We start from the raw sequence: 17,613 nt of genomic DNA, 5'->3' as shown, positions 1-17,613 counted from the left end.
AGAATCATCGTACCTGAATCCACTCATTATGCTGCTACGGGCCTGATGACATGGATTTCATTGCTGAGTGATATTGCATTGTACGTAAGTACCACAAGTTCTTTATCCATTTTTCACTTTCTGTGATATTGAATTTGTACCGTAAACGAGGTTCTTGTAAACAGAGCCGTCCCAAACTTTGGGGTGGCTGTGTGTTTTAGATTTTAATTTCCCTAAGCTATAGGACCATAAGTGGAAGTGCCCTAGGCTCTGATGCCTTGTTTTTTAGATGTTTCAGGAAACACCATACACTTCTCCAGAGTGGCTGTTGGCAATTTACATCCCGCCCATCGCATTAACAAGGCTCCCAGTTCTCCATGGCCTGTCCTGCCTTTCTGGATTTTACACTTTTTTCAGATGGCCCTTTTGACTGGGGAGCAGTGACACTCCATTGTAGTGCAGACTTCCTTTGCACGCTTGCTTGGTTCGCCAAAAAGGGCGTATGCGTTTTTTCCTGAATATATTCAGGAAAAAACGCATACGCACTTTTTGGCCGAGTGCATCATTGTGGACGTTCTGCCTCTTTTCCTATGCTTTACATGCAATTCCAGTCTACCTCCTGAAATCAGTTTCCTGCAATTCTGCCCCGCTTTCAAGTCCTCTTGGCAGCCTTACTTCAATATATTTTTGGACGATAGCTGTCATTTATAACTCTGCAGGTTTGTGAATGACAGTGCCCCTGAGCTCCTTTCTTTTACTTGCTTTCTTGTGAGCTGGCCGCAACACCGCAGGATTTCTTCAGGCCCTAGTGTGGTTCCGGTATTGCACGCTGAGCCTTTGGTTAATTCCTCTTCCTGGTGTTAAATGAGAGTTAAATTTGCCCGTTCACACACCTCCAGCTTGTCTCTCATTGGTTCTCCCTATTCCTGTTCATTTTCCGCAGAAATTGCAAACTGGGCCAAACAGGAGGTTAAAGGCACTGACTCTCCAAGTGGGGAGAGTGTTAGTAAAGCGCCTGGAATGTTGCACCCGAGTACCAGGGGACGAAAACTGGCACATTTGAACACGTTTCCTGATCACACGGTGGATGATACTCTGGGTTCCACATGCATGTTTTAGCTGAAGGAAGAATCCCTTAAACCTGGAGAGTTGAGATCCATGGAATGGGTACCATGCAATATGATTTCAAAGGGTCTGCATTTGCTCACCGAACCTCACTAATCCTATCACTGCTGCGTTTATGCCGCTGTACACACCCTTGATTCTCTTTCGGAGACATATAAATCCATAGGTTTTAAGATTCTTACTAGTCAGGTATATTCTTAGGCGTTTAATATGGGGTGTTGAGTCCACTTCGTTGAGCAAGGAGTAGCTCTTGTCTATTATATATTTGTCTTATGGAACGTTATCTGTGATAATTTCAATCTCTGGATTTATGCAGCACCCCAACTCACCTTTCCCCTTAAGCAAGCATAAGTTGGTTTTCTACATTTTAGACCCTGTTCTGTTTTGTAATCCAGTTCCTGTGTAGCCAAGTTTACATTCCGTGTAGTAGTGATATCTTATGATGTTTCTTTTTCTCTGTGACTTATTTCACTTAGAATCATCGTACCTGGATCCACTCGTTATGCTTCTACGGGCCTGACGACATAGATTTCATTGCTGAGTGATATTGCATTGTACGTAAGTACCACAACTTCTTTATCCATTTTTCGCTTTCTGCGATATTGAACTTGTACCGTAAACGAGGTTCTTGTAAACAGAGCCGTCCCAAATTTTGGGGTGGCTGTGTCTTTTTGATTTTAAGTTCCCTAAGCTATAGGACCATAAGTGGTAGTGCCCTAGGCTCTGTTGCTTTGTTTTGTAGATGTTTCAGGAAACACCATACACTTCTCCAGAGTGGCTGTTGGCAATTTACATCCCGCCCATCAGCATAACAAGGCTCCCAGTTCTCCATGGCCTCTCCTGCCTTTCTGGATTTTACACTTTTTTCAGATGGCCCTTTTGACCGGGGGGCAGTGACACTCCATTGTAGTGCAGATTTCCTTTGCAAGATTGCTTTGTTGGCCAAAAAGGGCGTATGCGTTTTTTCCTGAATATATTCAGGAAAAAACGCATACGCCCTTTTTGGCCAAGTGCATCATTGTGGACGTTCTGCCTCATTTCCTATGCTTTACATGCAATTCCAGTCTACCTCCTGAAATCGGTTTCCTGCAATTCTGCCCCGCTTTCAAGTCCTCTTGGCAGCCTTACTTCAATATATTTTTGGACGATAGCTGTCATTTATAACTCTGCAGGTCTGTGAATGACAGTGCCCCTGAGCTCCTTTCTTCAACTCGCTTTCTTGTGAGCTGGCCGCAACACCGCAGGATTGCTTCAGGCCCTAGTGTGGTTCCGGCATGGCACATTGAGCCTTTGGTTAATTCCTCTTCCTGGTGGGAAATGAGAGTTAAATTTGCCCATCCAGACACCTCCAGCTAGTCTCTCATTGGTTCCCTCTATTCCTGTTCATTTTCCACAGAAATTGCAAACTGTGCCAAACAGGAGGTTGAAGGCACTGACTCTCCAAGTGGGGAGAGTGTTAGTAAAGCGTCTGGAATGTTGCACCCGAGTACCAGGGGACGAAAACTGGCACATTTGAACACGTTTTCTGATCACACGGTGGATGATACTCTGGGTTCCACATGCATGTTTTAGCTGAAGGAAGAATCCCTTAACCCTGGAGAGTTGAGACCCATGGAATGGGTACCATGCAATATGACTTCAAAGGGTCTGCATTTGCTCACCGAACCTCACCAATCCTATCACTGCTGCGTTTATGCCGTTGTACACACGCTTGATTCTCTTTCGGAGCATATAAATCCATAGGTTTTAAGATTCTTACTAGTCAGATATATTCTTAGGAGTTTAATATGGGGTGTTGAGTCCACTGCGTTGAGCAAGGAGTAGCTCTTGTCTATTACATATTTGGCTTATGGAACGGTATCTGTGCTAATTTCAATCTCTGGTTTTATGCAGCACCCCAACTCACCTTTCCCTTTAAGGAAGCATAAGTTGGTTTTCTACATTTGAGACCCTGTTCTGTTTTGTAATTCAGTTCCTGTGTAGCCAAGTTTACATTCCGTGTAGTAGTGATATCTTATGACGCTTCTTTTTCTCTGTGACTTATTTCACTTAGAATCATCGTACCTGAATAAACTCGTTATGCTGCTACGGGCCTGATGACATAGATTTCATTGCTGAGTGATATTGCATTGTACGTAAGTACCACAACTTCTTTATCCATTTTTTGCTTTCTGCGATATTGAACATGTACCGTAAACGAGGTTCTTGTAAACAGAGCCATCCCAAACTTTGGGGTGGCTGTGTCTTTTTGATTTTAATTTCCTTAAGCTATAGGACCATAAGTGGAATTGCCCTAGGCTCTGTTGCTTCGTTTTTTAGATGTTTCAGGAAACACCATACACTTCTCCAGAGTGGCTGTTGGCAATTTACATCCCGCCCATGAACATAACAAGGCTCCCAGTTCTCCATGGCCTGTCCTGCCTTTCTGGATTTTAAACTTTTTTCAGATGGCCCTTTTGACCGGGGGGCAGTTAGACATCATTGTAGTGCAGATTTCCTTTGCAAGTTGCTTGCTTGGCCAAAAAGGGCGTATGCGTTTTTTCCTGAATATATTCAGGAAAAAATGCATACGCCCTTTTTGGCCAAGTGCATCATTGTGGACGTTCTGCCTCTTTTGCTATGCTTTACATGCAATTCCAGTCTACCTCCTGAAATCGGTTTCCTGCAATTCTGCCCCTCTTTCAAGCACTCTTGGCAGCCTTTCTTCAATATATTTTTGGACGATAGCTGTCATTTATAACTCTGCAGGTTTGTGAATGACAGTGCCCCTGAGCTCCTTTCTTCAACTCGCTTTCTTGTGAGCTGGCCACAACACCACTGCATTGCTTCAGGCCCTAGTGTGGTTCTGGCATGACACGCTGAGCCTATGGTTAATTCCTCTTCCTGGTGGGAAATGAGAGTTAAATTTGCCCGTCCAGACACCTCCAGCTAGTCTCTCATTGGTTCTCCCTATTCCTGTTCATTTTCCACAGAAATTGCAAACTGGGCCAATCAGGAGGTTAAAGGCACTGAGTCTCCAAGTGGAGAGAGTGTTAGTAAAGCGTCTGGAATGTTGCACCCGAGTACCAGGGGACGAAACCTGAGTCACATTTGAACACGTTTCCCGATCACACGGTGGATCATACTCTGGGTTCCACATGCATGTTTTAGCTGAAGGAAGAATCCCTTCAACCTGGAGAGTTGAGACCCATGGAATGGGTACCATGCAATATGACTTCAAAGGGTCTGCATTTGCTCACCGATCCTCACCAATCCTATCACTGCTGCGTTTATGCCGCTGTACACACACTTGATTCTCTTTCGGAGACATATAAATCCATAGGTTTTAAGATTCTTACTAGTCAGGTATATTCTTAGGCGTTTAATATGGGGTGTTGAGTCCACTTCGTTGAGCAAGGAGTAGCTCTTGTCTATTACATATTTGGCTTATGGAACGGTATCTGTGCTAATTTCAATCTCTGGTTTTATGCAGCAACCCAACTCACCTTTCCCCTTAAGCAAGCATAAGTTGGTTTTCTACATTTGAGACCCTGTTCTGTTTTGTAATTCAGTTCCTGTGTAGCCAAGTTTACATTCCGTGTAGTAGTGATATCTTATGATGTTTCTTTTTCTGTGTGACTTATTTCACTTAGAATCATCGTACCTGAATCCACTCATTATGCTGCTACGGGCCTGATGACATAGATTTCATTGCTGAGTGATATTGCATTGTACGTAAGTACCACAACTTCTTTATCCATTTTTCACTTTCTGTGATATTTAACTTGTACCGTAAACGAGGTTCTTGTAAACAGAGCCTTCCCAAACTTTGTGGTGGCTGTGTCTTTTTGATTTTAATTTCCCTAAGCTATAGGACCATAAGTGGAAGAGCCCTAGGCTCTGTTGCTTTGTTTTGTAGATGTTTCAGGAAAAACCATACACTTCTCCAGAGTGCCTGTTGGCAAGTTACATCCCATCCAATAGCATAACAAGGCCTCCAGTTCTCCATTGCCTGTCCTACCTTTCTGGATTTTATACTTTTTTCAGATGGCCCTTTTGACCGGGGGGCAGTGAGACTTCATTGTAGTGCAGATTTCCTTTGCAAGCTTGCTTGGTTGGCCAAAAAGGGCGTATGCGTTTTTTCCTGTATTCCGGAAAAAACGCATACGCCCTTTTTGGCCAAGTGCATCATTGTGGACGTTCTGCCTCTTTTCCTATGCTTTACATGCAATTCCAGTCTACCTCCTGAAATCGGTTTCCTGCAATTCTGCCCCGCTTTCAAGTCCTCCTGGCAGCCTTACTTCAATATCTTTTTGGACGATAGCTGTCATTTATAACTCTGCAGGTTTGTGAATTACAGTTCCCCTGAGCTTCTTTTTTCAACTCGCTTTCTTGTGAGCTGGCCGCAACACCGCAGGATTGCTTCAGGCCCTAGTGTGGTTCCGGCATGGCACGCTGAGCCTTTGGTTAATTCCTCTTCCTGGTGGGAAATGAGAGTTAAATTTGCCCGTCCAGACACCTCCAGCTAGTCTCTCAGTGGTTCTCCCTATTCGTGTTCATTTTCCGCAGAAATTGCAAACTGGGCCAAACAGGAGGTTAAAGGCACTGACTCTCCAAGTGGGGAGAGTGTTAGGAAAGTGTCTGCAATGTTGCACCCGAGTACCAGGGGACGAAAACTGAGTCACATTTGAACACGTTTCCCGATCACACAGTGGATCATTCTCTGGGTTCCACATGCATGTTTTAGCTGAATGAAGAATCCCTTAAACCTCGAGAGTTGAGACCCATGGAACGGGTACCATGCAATATGACTTCAAAGGGTCTGCATTTGCTCACCGAACCTCACCAAACCTATCACTGCTGCGTTTATGCCGCTGTACACACGCTTGATTCTCTTTCGGAGACATATCAATCCATAGGTTTTAAGATTCTTCCTAGTCAGGTATATTCTTAGGCGTTTAATATGGGGTGTTGAGTCCACTTCGTTGAGCAAGGAGTAGCTCTTGTCTATTACATATTTGGCTTATGGAAAGGTATCTGTGCTAATTTCAATCTGTGGTTTTATGCAGCACCCCAACTCACCTTTCCCCTTAAGCAAGCATACGTTGGTTTTCTACATTTGAGACCCTGTTCTGTTTTGTAATTCAGTTCCTGTGTAGCCAAGTTTACATTCCGTGTAGTAGTGATATCTTATGATGTTTCTTTTTCTGTGTGACTTATTTCACTTAGAATCATCGTACCTGAATCCACTCATTATGCTGCTACGGGCCTGATGACATAGATTTCATTGCTGAGTGATATTGCATTGTACGTAAGTACCACAACTTCTTTATCCATTTTTCCCTTTCTGCGATATTGAACTTGTACCGTAAACGAGGTTCTTGTAAACAGTGCCGTCCCAAACTTTGGGGTGGCTGTGTCTTTTTGATTTTAATTTCCCTAAGCTATAGGACCATAAGTGGAAGTGCCCTAGGCTCTGTTGCTTTGTTTTTTAGATGTTTCAGGAAACACCATACACTTCTCCAGAGTGGCTGTTGCCAATTTACATCCCGCCCACCAGCATAACAAGGCTCCCAGTTCTCCATGGCCTGTCCTTCCTTTCTGGATTTTATACTTTTTTCAGATGGCCCTTTTGACCGGGGGGAAGTGAGACTTCATTGTAGTGCAGATTTCCTTTGCAAGGTTGTTTGGTTGGCCAGAAAGGGCATATGCGTTTCTTCCTGAATATATTAAGGAAAAAACGCATGCGCCCTTTTTGGCCAAGTGCATCATTGTCGACGTTCTGAGTCTTTTCATATGTTGTCAATGCAATTCTAGTCTACCTCTTGAAATCGGTTTCCTGCAATTCTGCCTTGCTGTCAGTGCCTCTTCATAGCCTTACCTCAATATACTTTTGGAAAATAGTTGGCCTTTATAACTCTGCAGGTTTTTGAATTGCAGTGGCCCTTAGCTCCATTTTTCAGCTCTTATTTTTGTGATCTTGCCTCATATCCACAGGATTTTTTCATGCCCTATTCTTCTTCTGGGGCGCCTTGCTCTGCCTTTGGTTAATTCTTCTTCCTGATGTGAAATTAGAGTGACATGTGCCCATTGAAACCGCTACAGCTATTTTCTCACTGGTTCCCCCTATTCCCATTCATCCTCCGCACTAACTGCAGACTGTGCGATACCGGAACTTAAAGGCATTGACTCTCCGTGTGGGGATGTTGTTAGTAAAGTGGCTGGAATGTTGATCCGGAGCCCCAGGAGAGGAAAATGAGGTGCGTTTTAGAAACCTTTCCCGATCATATGGTATACCATCCCCTGGATTTCCCATGCATGGTTTAGCTGTAGGAAGATTCCCTTCAACCTGGAATGTTGGGACCCTTGGAATGAGTAGCATGAAGTATTGCATTAAACTTTCGGCAGTTGCTCACCAAAGCTCACCAATCCTCTCAGCCCCAAGTGTCCAGCCTTATGTCTTATCCAGCTGTGGGTTTATATGTGGTCATTCCAGGTTGCATCACAGCCCCTGAGCGAATTTTGTAAGAATTTTTCTCTCTTTCATTGTTTCTGCGTTTTGGTTTTAAAATTTATTTCTATAATGGGGTTTAGCTCATTTTCACTGCTGTGTTTGGCCACTCTGCACACACTTGATTCCCTTATGGAGATATATCAATACATGGGTTTTAAGATTCTTATTACTCAGATATATTTCTCTGCAGTGTATAGGGTGTATTGAGGCCAGTTCATTGAGCAAGGTGTAGATCTTGTCTAATACCTATTTGGTTTATTGAACGGTATCTGTGCTAATTTCAAACTCTGGTTTTATGCATCACCTCACCTCTCCTTTCCCCTTAAGCTGACATAAGTGTGTTTTCTAAATGTGAGACACTGTTCTGTTTTGTAATTCATTTTTTGTGCAGCCATATTTATCTTCCCTCTATAAGTGATATCTTATGATATGTTTCTTTTTCTGTTTGACTTATTTCAAGTAGTATTATCGGACCTAAATCCACTCTTTATCCTTCTACTAGCCTTATTACATTGATTTCATGGTGAAGAGATATTCCATTGTACATAAGTACCACATTTTCTTTATCCATTGTTCTCTTTCCTGGGATATTTAAGGTGTACTGAAGTTGAGGTTCTTGTAAACAGAGTAGCCCTAAACTGTGGTGTGCTTGTGTCTTGTTGATTTTTAGACTTCCCTAGATATACTTCCATGATTGGAAGTGCCCTATGCTCTGTAGCTCTGTTTTTTAGATGATTTAGGAACCACCATACACTTCTCCAGAGTGGCTCTCAGCAGTTCACACACTGTCCATCAGCGTATAAAGGCTCCCTGTTCTCCATGGCCTGTCCTGCATTTCTGGTTTTTACAATTTTTTCGGATGGCCCTTTTGACCGGTGGGAAATGAGACTTCTTTGTTGTGCACATTTGCATTGCTTGCTTGCTTGGTTGCCCATAAAGTGCGTATGCGTTTTTTCCTGGATATATTCAGGAAAAAACGCATACTCCTTTTTGGGCCAACTGCATCATTGTCGAAATTCTGCCGCTTTTCATGTGCTTTAAAGACGAGTCCAATCTATCTCTTGAAATCTGTTTCTTGCAATTCTGTCTTGCATTCAGATCCTCTTCTTTGCCTTACCTCAACATATTTTTGGACGTTAGTTTTCATTTATAACTCTGCAGGTTTGTGAATTGCAGTGACCCTGAGCTCCATTTTTTAAGTTGCTCTTTTGTGAGCTGGCCTCAAAGCCGCAGGATTGCTTCAGGCCCTATTTTGGCTCCAGCGAGGCGGGCTGAGCCTTTTTTTACTTCTTATTCTTAATGGGAAATTAGAGTGACATATGCCCGTCCAAACCCCTACAACTATTCTCTCATTGGTTCCCCCTCTTCCCGTTCATCCTCCTCACAATTTGCAAAATGTGTGAAACAGAAGTTTAAATGTGCTGATTCTCTAAGTGGGGAGATTCTAAGTAACGTGGCTGGAATGATGAACAGGAGCACCAGGAGAGGATAAATGAGGTGCATTTTAGACACATCTCCCCATCACATGGTGTACAGTCCTCTGGGTTTTCCATGCATGTTTTAGCTGTAGGAAGATCCCTTGAACCTGCAGATTTGGGACCCATTGAATGGGTACCAGGTAGTATTACTTTAAAGGGTGTGCATTTCCTCACCCAACCTCACATTTCTCTTAGCACGAACAGTTTCCAGCCTTATGTGTCATCCTGCTGTGGGTCTAGATGTGTTCAATCCATGTTGCATCACCGTCCCTGAGGAAAAGTTGTAAGAGGTTTTCTCTGTCTCTCTGTCGTTTATTTTTTTCAATTTATTACTATATTGGTTACAGCTGATTTTCAAAGCTCTGTTTCTTGCTGCTGTACATCCACTTGATTCACATACAGAGAGACATCAATAAATTCTTTTTCAGATTCTTACCAGTCATATATATTCTTTTCCGGTGACTTGAGTGTGCTGAGTGCAGTTCTTTTAGCTACCGTGTAGGCCTTGTTGATTATCAGTTTGGTATTTGGAATGGTATCTTTGCTAATTTCAACCTCCTGGATGATGCCTCACCCCTCCCCACCTTTCCCGTTTAGCAGCCTTACGCGTGTTTTCTACATACTTGACTATGTTTTTCTTTTGTAATTTATTTCATGTGTAGCCATTTTGGATTCCACCTTTAAGTGATATCTTATGATATGTGTCTTTTTCTTTTTGAATTATGTCACTTAGAATGATCATACGTAACTCCTCCGGAGTTGTTACAACTGGCCATATTTCATTGATTTCCAGGCTGAGTAATATTCCACTCTACATAAGTACCACATCTCTATCCATTTTTTCCCTCCAGAGACATTTAAGTTATATCCTAGTCGAGGATCTTTTAAACAGAGAGGCAGTAAACATTGGGGTGCCTGTGTCCTCTCGATTTTTGTTTTTCCCAAGACATATGCCCATGAGTGCAAGTGCCCTATGCTCTGTAGCTCATTTTTTAGATGCTTTAGTAAACACAATACACTTCTCCAGAATGGCCGTTGGCAATATACATTTCCACTATAAGCCTCACAGGGCTCCCTCTTCTCCTTGCCCTGTCCTGCATTTCTGGTGTTTACACTTTATGAGGATGGCTCTTCTGACTGATGCGAAGTGATATCTTTTGTAGTATTGATTTCCAGTGCCCACCTGTTTGGTTGGCTAAAAAAGTGTATGCCCTTTTCTTGAATATATACAGAAAAAAACGCATACAGCCTTTTTGGCCAACTGCAATGTTGGCAATGTTCAGCCCCTTTTCTTGTGCTTAATGGCGAGTCCTTTCTACCTCCTCAAATCCCTTTCCTGCCATTCTCCCTTGCTTACCAATCCTTTTCTCTGACTTTCCTCAAGACATTTTTCAGTGATAGATATTTTCAACTCTGCAGTTTCGTGAATTTTACTGCCCCTGAGTTCCATTGTTCAACTTGTGTTTATGGGAACTGGCCACAAAGCAGTGGGATTTCCTCAAGCCCTATACTGTTTCCATGGGCAACCCTAGCCTTTGGTCAATTCGTCTTCCTGATTGGAAATTAGAGTGACATGTGCCTGTCTGAACACCTAGGACTTGTCTCTCATTGTTCCTCATCCTTCCGCTTCATCCTCTGGACAAATTCCAAACTGTACGCAACAGGATGTTGACAGTGCTGACATCTCCAAGTGGGGAGACTGTTAGTAAAGACGCTGGAGGGGTGAACCCGAGCACCAGGAGATGAGGAGATGAGATGCCTTTTCCAAACTCTTCCCGATCAGACGGTATACCATCCTCTGGGTGTGACAGACATGTTTTAGCAGTAGGAAGAGTCCCATTCATGTAAGGAGAACACCAGGGCTTTTTCAAAATCAGTGTCTCCCCGAAACCCAAACTGGGGAATTTTTTAAGCTACGGCTACACATATGTTCATTAAGGGCCTTGGGAAGTAGGCAGAGTCCAAACTTCAGATGTTTGAAGTCTTCAGGGTCAGAAGCACTCACCACCGGCTTCCCTTAGGTTACACTTTAACTGTCATTGATAGATGATGTCAATAAAAATATCTATTCTTTTTCCGATTATTTCCCCTTATAGGTTATTGCAAAATATTGAGTGTAGTTCCCTCTGCTATACAGTAGTTCCTTGTTGATGATCTATTTTATACATAGCAGTGTGTATGTGTTAATTCCAAACTGTTAATTTATCCCTCCTCCCACCTTTCCCCTTTGGTAATAATAAATTATAAGATTTTATACTTCTCAGAAATGGGGGAGCTGAAAGAGAGGTATCATTTTCAATGGAAAAGCATTTAAAACAAGATTGAAGCTTTAACCAAGATTATTAGGTGTACATCCTTGGAAAGAAATCACTTCATTTCTCTAATATTGACCTGACAAATAAGACAAACCTTTTCACTGAACTTGCTTATAATAAAGTGATGGAAATATCAAATGGAAGTGTTAGAAACATCTTATTTTACCCGAGCCTTATAAACTGTTCTATGTTAACTACAGTTTGGCTCACACATCTGTTCATTGAAGTTACAATAGTCTCAATTTCTGTTACTGATCCCCAGAGTGGACCCCAACAAGTGTCCCCCTGCCCAGTGTCATTGGGGCCAACAGATCGAGACTGAGTTTGGTTCACAAGCAAAGGAAACTTTATATTTTGATCAGAGAATGGAGAGGTGAGAGCACGCACTACCCCGTGGGCTGTGGGCTGGGCTGCTGTGTAGAGATCCTGTCAGAGTCAGTGGGAGGGAGGGGGTGGAGCACTCGAGGGCCGGGTTGGCTGCAGCTCAGGCTCTATATCTCGGAGTCTGCACTGGGCCCCAGGAGCTGAGGTGTCGACCCAGCCATTCTGCACTAGGAAATCTGGTCTGAAGTGCCGGGTGTGGAACCTCTGCATGCGGGACCCTAGGAGCACGTGAAATTAGACAAAGCACAAAAGATAAAAAAGGTCAGACTTGACTTTATTGCCCAGATTCTATTTTTATCTCCCAGGGATTTTTAATGGGCTTTGCTGGGAACAAACCCCTCCTCTGCCTTTTGTCCCGTTCCTCATTCTTGGAGTGCTGAGGGTGCAGACCCTTCTTCTGTAACTGCTGAGTGCTGAGTTGGGAGCCCTCATACCAGGGGACGAGGGTCAGAACTTCTCCCCAGCAGCCTCCAGGTGACGTTGATTGGCCCCAGGACCCCTGCCTCCCTGCTCGTCCGCCTGAGCACCAGCATTGGAAGTGTTATAGATTCTAATGACCTTTAAGGGTCCAGGAAAGAGATGTGCAGAGACGCTGTGGGGGCCGGTTTCACCCCGCCCCACATTTGTTCAGCCACCTTAGGCTGACCGTTTCTGCCAGCCTAGATGCTCTGACCAGTAGTCTGCTCTTTCTTCAATTAGGCCCCTGAATTAACGTAAAAACAGCACCAGGTGTCAGAGCCCTGCCCGCTCAACTCCCAGACAGTCCAGGGTCAGTGGTGATCAAGGACCATGATGTCCACTGTGTCAACAGCCTTTTGAAGTAAACAGGAGTCCAGCCGGTCTTATTGGCCACCATCATCACGGTGTCTGTAGGCTTTTCTATGGTGACAGTGTGATATACGTTTCCCCCGCCAAGATTATTAGCTCCCCTCCGGGTGCAGTAAGTCCTGCAAGCAGTAGTCTACTCCTTCGGGACACACTATTGTTGTTTTATGAGAGAAACTCCAGGTCAAGTGATGTTCACACGAGTCGTCATGGTGCCCTGTTGCCCCCGGTTATCTCTCTGGATGTTGGAGTTGGAGGGCCTCCTCACTCGAGGTCGGTGTGCCCACGGAGCGAACCCTGCAACTTCAGGGCATGGTTGGTGATTAGGATCACCACGTGGGGTCCTTTTCCCTTAGGAGGGAGGTGGCCTTTTGGGTTGCTGATTTCCACGTTTTTAGATACCGCCAGTATCTTGGCCAGATGTGGCAGTGGGCCAAGCCCCTTGGTGACTGTAGTTTATCCTACCTGGATGGCATTCTTGCATTGTTCCATTTCAAGTGGTCCCAGTTTTTGCACTAATTCTCCAATGGCGATTCACCTTTCACCGGGAATGGAAAGGTCAAAGGGTTTAGCTCAATTAGGGAGTTCCAGGGCAAGGGTCTGAATTGACTGCTCTTTCCATTCTTGAAAGGCCACTTCTGGATTCTGTTCAAAAGGATCATCATCTTTTCCTTTCAGTGTTTCATATAGAGGCCCAGCTAGTAGACTGTAGTTAGGGATCCAGAAGCAGCAAACCCTGGCCTCCCCAGGAACCCCTAAGCTGTCTTCTAGTTTTAGAAAGGGGTAAGGCTGCAAATGGTTTCTTCCCTTTCCTGGGATGGACTTCTCCGACCTTCTGTGAGAATGAAGCCCAGGCAGGTCACCGCAGTCTGTGATATTTGAGCTTTTTCTTGGACAACTTCTATCCTTTATTGGCTTGGTAGTTCAGAGGCCTCCTTAGTAGGGCTGGCGATCAGAATGTCATCTGCATATTGAAGGAGGGTTTCCTTTTCCAGAGGTAGAACTTTTCAGTCTTTAGCTAAGCTTTCCCCAAAGATGGTGTGGGAATTTTTGAACCCTTGGGGCAAGACGGCCCGGAAGTATTGTTTTAGTTGTATGTTGAGTCCTGCCACTCACAAGCCAAAATTTCTTGTGACTCTGGGACTAATGGAATACAAAAGAAGGCATCATTGAGACTAATACAGAATACCATGTCCTGGTGGTTGGTAGAATGACCAGCAGGGTGTAGGAATTAGGAGCAACTGGAGGTATATCCTTGGTGGCTTCACTGACTGTCCTGACATCCTTTACCAGGTCCCCAGCAGCCCATGGGGCTCTCGTGGTCAGGCCAATCCCAGGATATGGAGCTCTCCTGGGCAGGTACCCCACCCCCAACCCAGCCCACGGGGCTCTCGTGGTCAGGCCTCTCCCAGGATACAGAGCTACCCTTGCAGGTACCGTGGCAGGGCTGGGCACACAGGAACCGTGCACATAGCTCTCACTGAAGAGCACCCCCATCTCACCTGTCGCTCAGAGCTGACACAGAGCACCTCAGAGCAGGACTTGAACTAACAAACAGCAGCTGCGACAGGTCTGTGACCCTGGGCATCACTCTGTGTGGCCTCCCTCCACCTGGTCTTCCAGAGACTTCCACTGCACCCGGGGCACCAGGCCTCTGTCTCCAACCACCACCCACCCCTCCTCTCCCTGACTCCTGGGTTCCTCTCATTAGGAGAGGCTTTTCTTGAAGTTGTCTCCCACTCATGGGCCAGATAAAATGATTAGAAAACAAGCCAAAGCTGCAGCCCCTTGTCTATCCTGACTCTCAGGAGCCCACACCTGTTCCTTGGACCTGGCCGGTTCAGCAAGTTCCATTTTCTGCAACTGTGAGCCCCTGAGGGGTGATGATTGGCTGACCTGGGCAGCCTTACCGTGCCGGCCAGCCCTCCCCAGGTGTGCCTGGGTTGAGATCAATATAAATACCACTCCAGGCAGCAAGAGCCCCTGCAGCTGTGCCTGACGCCATTTTCTCTGCCCTGTCAGCAGTCTCGGGGCTGGGCTGGTGGGAGGGAGTGAGAGGCCACAGCTTTGTGGGTGGCCCAGTGTGAGTGGGGCTCTGCTGGACTTTCTGCAGCAGTTGCCAGGCTGCCACCTGCTAAAGAAGAGGATGTGTCACCCATACCTGCTGCTGGAATTTCTCCCTGGGCAGAGGTGAGGAAGGAAAAAAGCAGTGGGAGCAGGGACAGGACGGGTATCTCAGGCAGGGAAATGGAAATCTTCCAGAAGAGCACCCAGGACCAGGGCCATCCTGGCTGGCCTGCAGGCACCAAGTCAGCTGGCATGCTGTCACTCATGTGGCTCCATGGCCCTTCCTCTAGGCTTTCAAGTCCTTGTATATATTCAGGTGTTTTACCTGGGAAGGGTGGGAACAGTTCAGCAGCAACTGGCCTGGGGCTCAGCTCACGTTCACTCACAGATGCCTCGGCACGGTGCCCCAGCTTTGCAATGAGGACGCTTGTTGTGTGGGGGCTGCTGGCTGAATGGGAGACGATTCCCCACCACTGACCAACTTCAGAATTGTTTACAACTGGAACAAGGGCCCTGATACGGTTTTCCTCTGAGTAACTGGTGGGTTCTGTTTTTTTTTTCTCTTTTTCATTTTTGGTTCAAGGTAGAATTTATTCCTCTTTTTTGTATTTACAGATATAAGCATGGAAATAATTTATTCATATAAATACATGTATGTGAAGGGAATAATTGTTTTTTCTGTTTTGTTTTTTAAATTTTATTTCTTTTTAATTTTGAATTTTATTTTATATTTTTATACAGCAAGTTCTTATTGGTTATCTATTTTATACATATAAATGTTTACATGCCAATCCCAATCTCTCAACTCCTCCCACCACCACCACCCCAAGAGCTTTCCCCCCTTGTTGTCCATACGATTGTTGTCTACATCTGTTGCTCTATTTATGCCTTGCAAAACGGTTAATCTGTACAGTTTTTCTAGGTTCCACATATATGCACGAATATACAAGATTTGTTTTTCTCTTTCTGACTTACTTCACTCTGTATGACAGACTCTAGATCCATCGACGTCTCTACAAATGACCCAATTTCATTCCTTTCATGGCTTAGTAATATTCCATTTTATATATGTACCACATCTTTATGCATTCGTCTGTCTGTGGGCATTTAGGTTGCTTCCATTACCTCGATATTGTAAATAGTGATGCAATGAACATTGCGGTGAATGTCTCTTTTTGATTTATGGTTTTGTCTGGGTATACGTCCAGTACTGGGATTGCTGTATCATATGGTAATTCTATTAATAGTTTCTTAAGAAACTCCATATTGTTCTCCATAGTGACTGTATCAATTTATATTCCCAACAATAGTAGAAGAGGCTTCCTTTTCTCCACACCCTTTCCAGCATTTGTTGTTTGTAGATTTTCAGATGATGCCGATTCTAACAGGTGTGAGGTGATACCTCATTGTTGAGTCCATTTCGTTGAGCAAGGGGTAGGTCTTCTCTATTACATATTTGGCTTATGGAACGGTATCTGTGCTAATTTCAAACTCTGGTTTTATGCAGCACCCCAACTCACCTTTCCCCTTAAGCAAGCATAAGTTGGTTTTCTAAACTTGAGACCCTGTTCTGTTTCGTAATTCAGTTCCTGTGTAGCCAAGTTTACATTCCGTGCATTAGTGATACCTTATGATGTTTCTTTTTCTGTGTGACTTATTTCACTTAGAATCATCGTGCCTCAATCCACTCATTATGCTGGTACAGGCCTGGTGACATAGATTTCATTGCTGAGTGGTATTCTGTTGTACATAAGTACCGCAACTTCTTTATCAATTATTTGTTCTCTGGGATATTTAACTTGTACCGTAGAAGAGGTTCCTGTAAACAGAGCCATCCCAAATTTTGGGGTGGCTGTGTCTTTTTGATTTTAATTTCCCTAAGCTATAGGATCATAAGTGGAAATGCCCTAGACTCTGTTGCTTTGTTTTTCAGATGTATCAGGAAACACTATACACTTCTCCAGAGTGGCTGTTGGCAATTTACATCCCGCCCATCAGCATAACAAGGCTCCCAGTTCTCCATGGCCTGTCCTGCCTTTCTGGATTTTACACTTTTTTCAGATGGCCCTTTAGACCGGGGGGAAGTGACACTTCATAGAAGTTCGGATTTCCATTGCAAGCTTGCTTGGTTTGCCAAAAAGGGCGTATGTGTTTTTTCCTGAATATATTCAGGAACAAACTCATACGCCCTTTTTTGTCACGTGCATCATTGTCGATGTTCTGCCTCTTTTCCTATGCTTTAAATGCAAATCCAGTCTACCTCCTGAAATCAGTTTCCTGAAATTCTGCCCCGCTTTCAAGTCCTCTTGGCAGCCTTACTTCAATATATTTTTGGACGTTATCTGTCATTTATAACTCTGCAGGTTTGTGAATGACAGTGCCCCTGAGCTCCTTTCTTCAACTCGCTTTCTTGTGAGCTGGCCGCAAACCCGCAAGACTGCTTCAGGCCCTAATCTGCTTCTGGCAGGGCACGCTGAGCCTTTGGTTAATTCCTCTTCCTGGTGGGAAATGAGTGTTAAATATGCCCGTCCAGACACCTACCTCACTCTCAACCCCTTGGTAATGTGGGTCCTCTGGTTTGTGGCCACCTTTGCTGGGTTCCTCACCTTTTGATGATGTGGCCCCACTAGTGTGAGGACACTCCTGCCTGGTTCTCATCCACGTGGTTATGTGGACCCCCTGGTGAGAGTCTGTTCCTGGCTGTGTTCCTCACCCTTCTGTGAGGGAGACCCTCTGCTGATAGGTCACTCCTGCATGGCTGGCACACATTGCCTTGGTGAAGTCAGCTGTGTGGTGGCAGTTGAAGCGTGCTGGGGATCTCCTGCCCCCGGTGATGAGGGCCCTCTTGCGTCAGGCCCTAACTGCTGGGCTCACCAACTTTTCTTAATGAGCCCAATGATGCTTGGGCACTCCTCTTAGGACCCCATCTCCATGGGGATGTGGGCCT

This window comes from Pseudorca crassidens, chromosome 4 (genome assembly GCF_039906515.1).
Source record: "Pseudorca crassidens isolate mPseCra1 chromosome 4, mPseCra1.hap1, whole genome shotgun sequence".
In the NCBI taxonomy this organism is placed as follows: Eukaryota; Metazoa; Chordata; class Mammalia; order Artiodactyla; family Delphinidae; genus Pseudorca; species Pseudorca crassidens.
The sequence above is the reverse complement of the archived record's forward strand: the minus strand, read 5'-3'. Positions refer to the sequence as shown.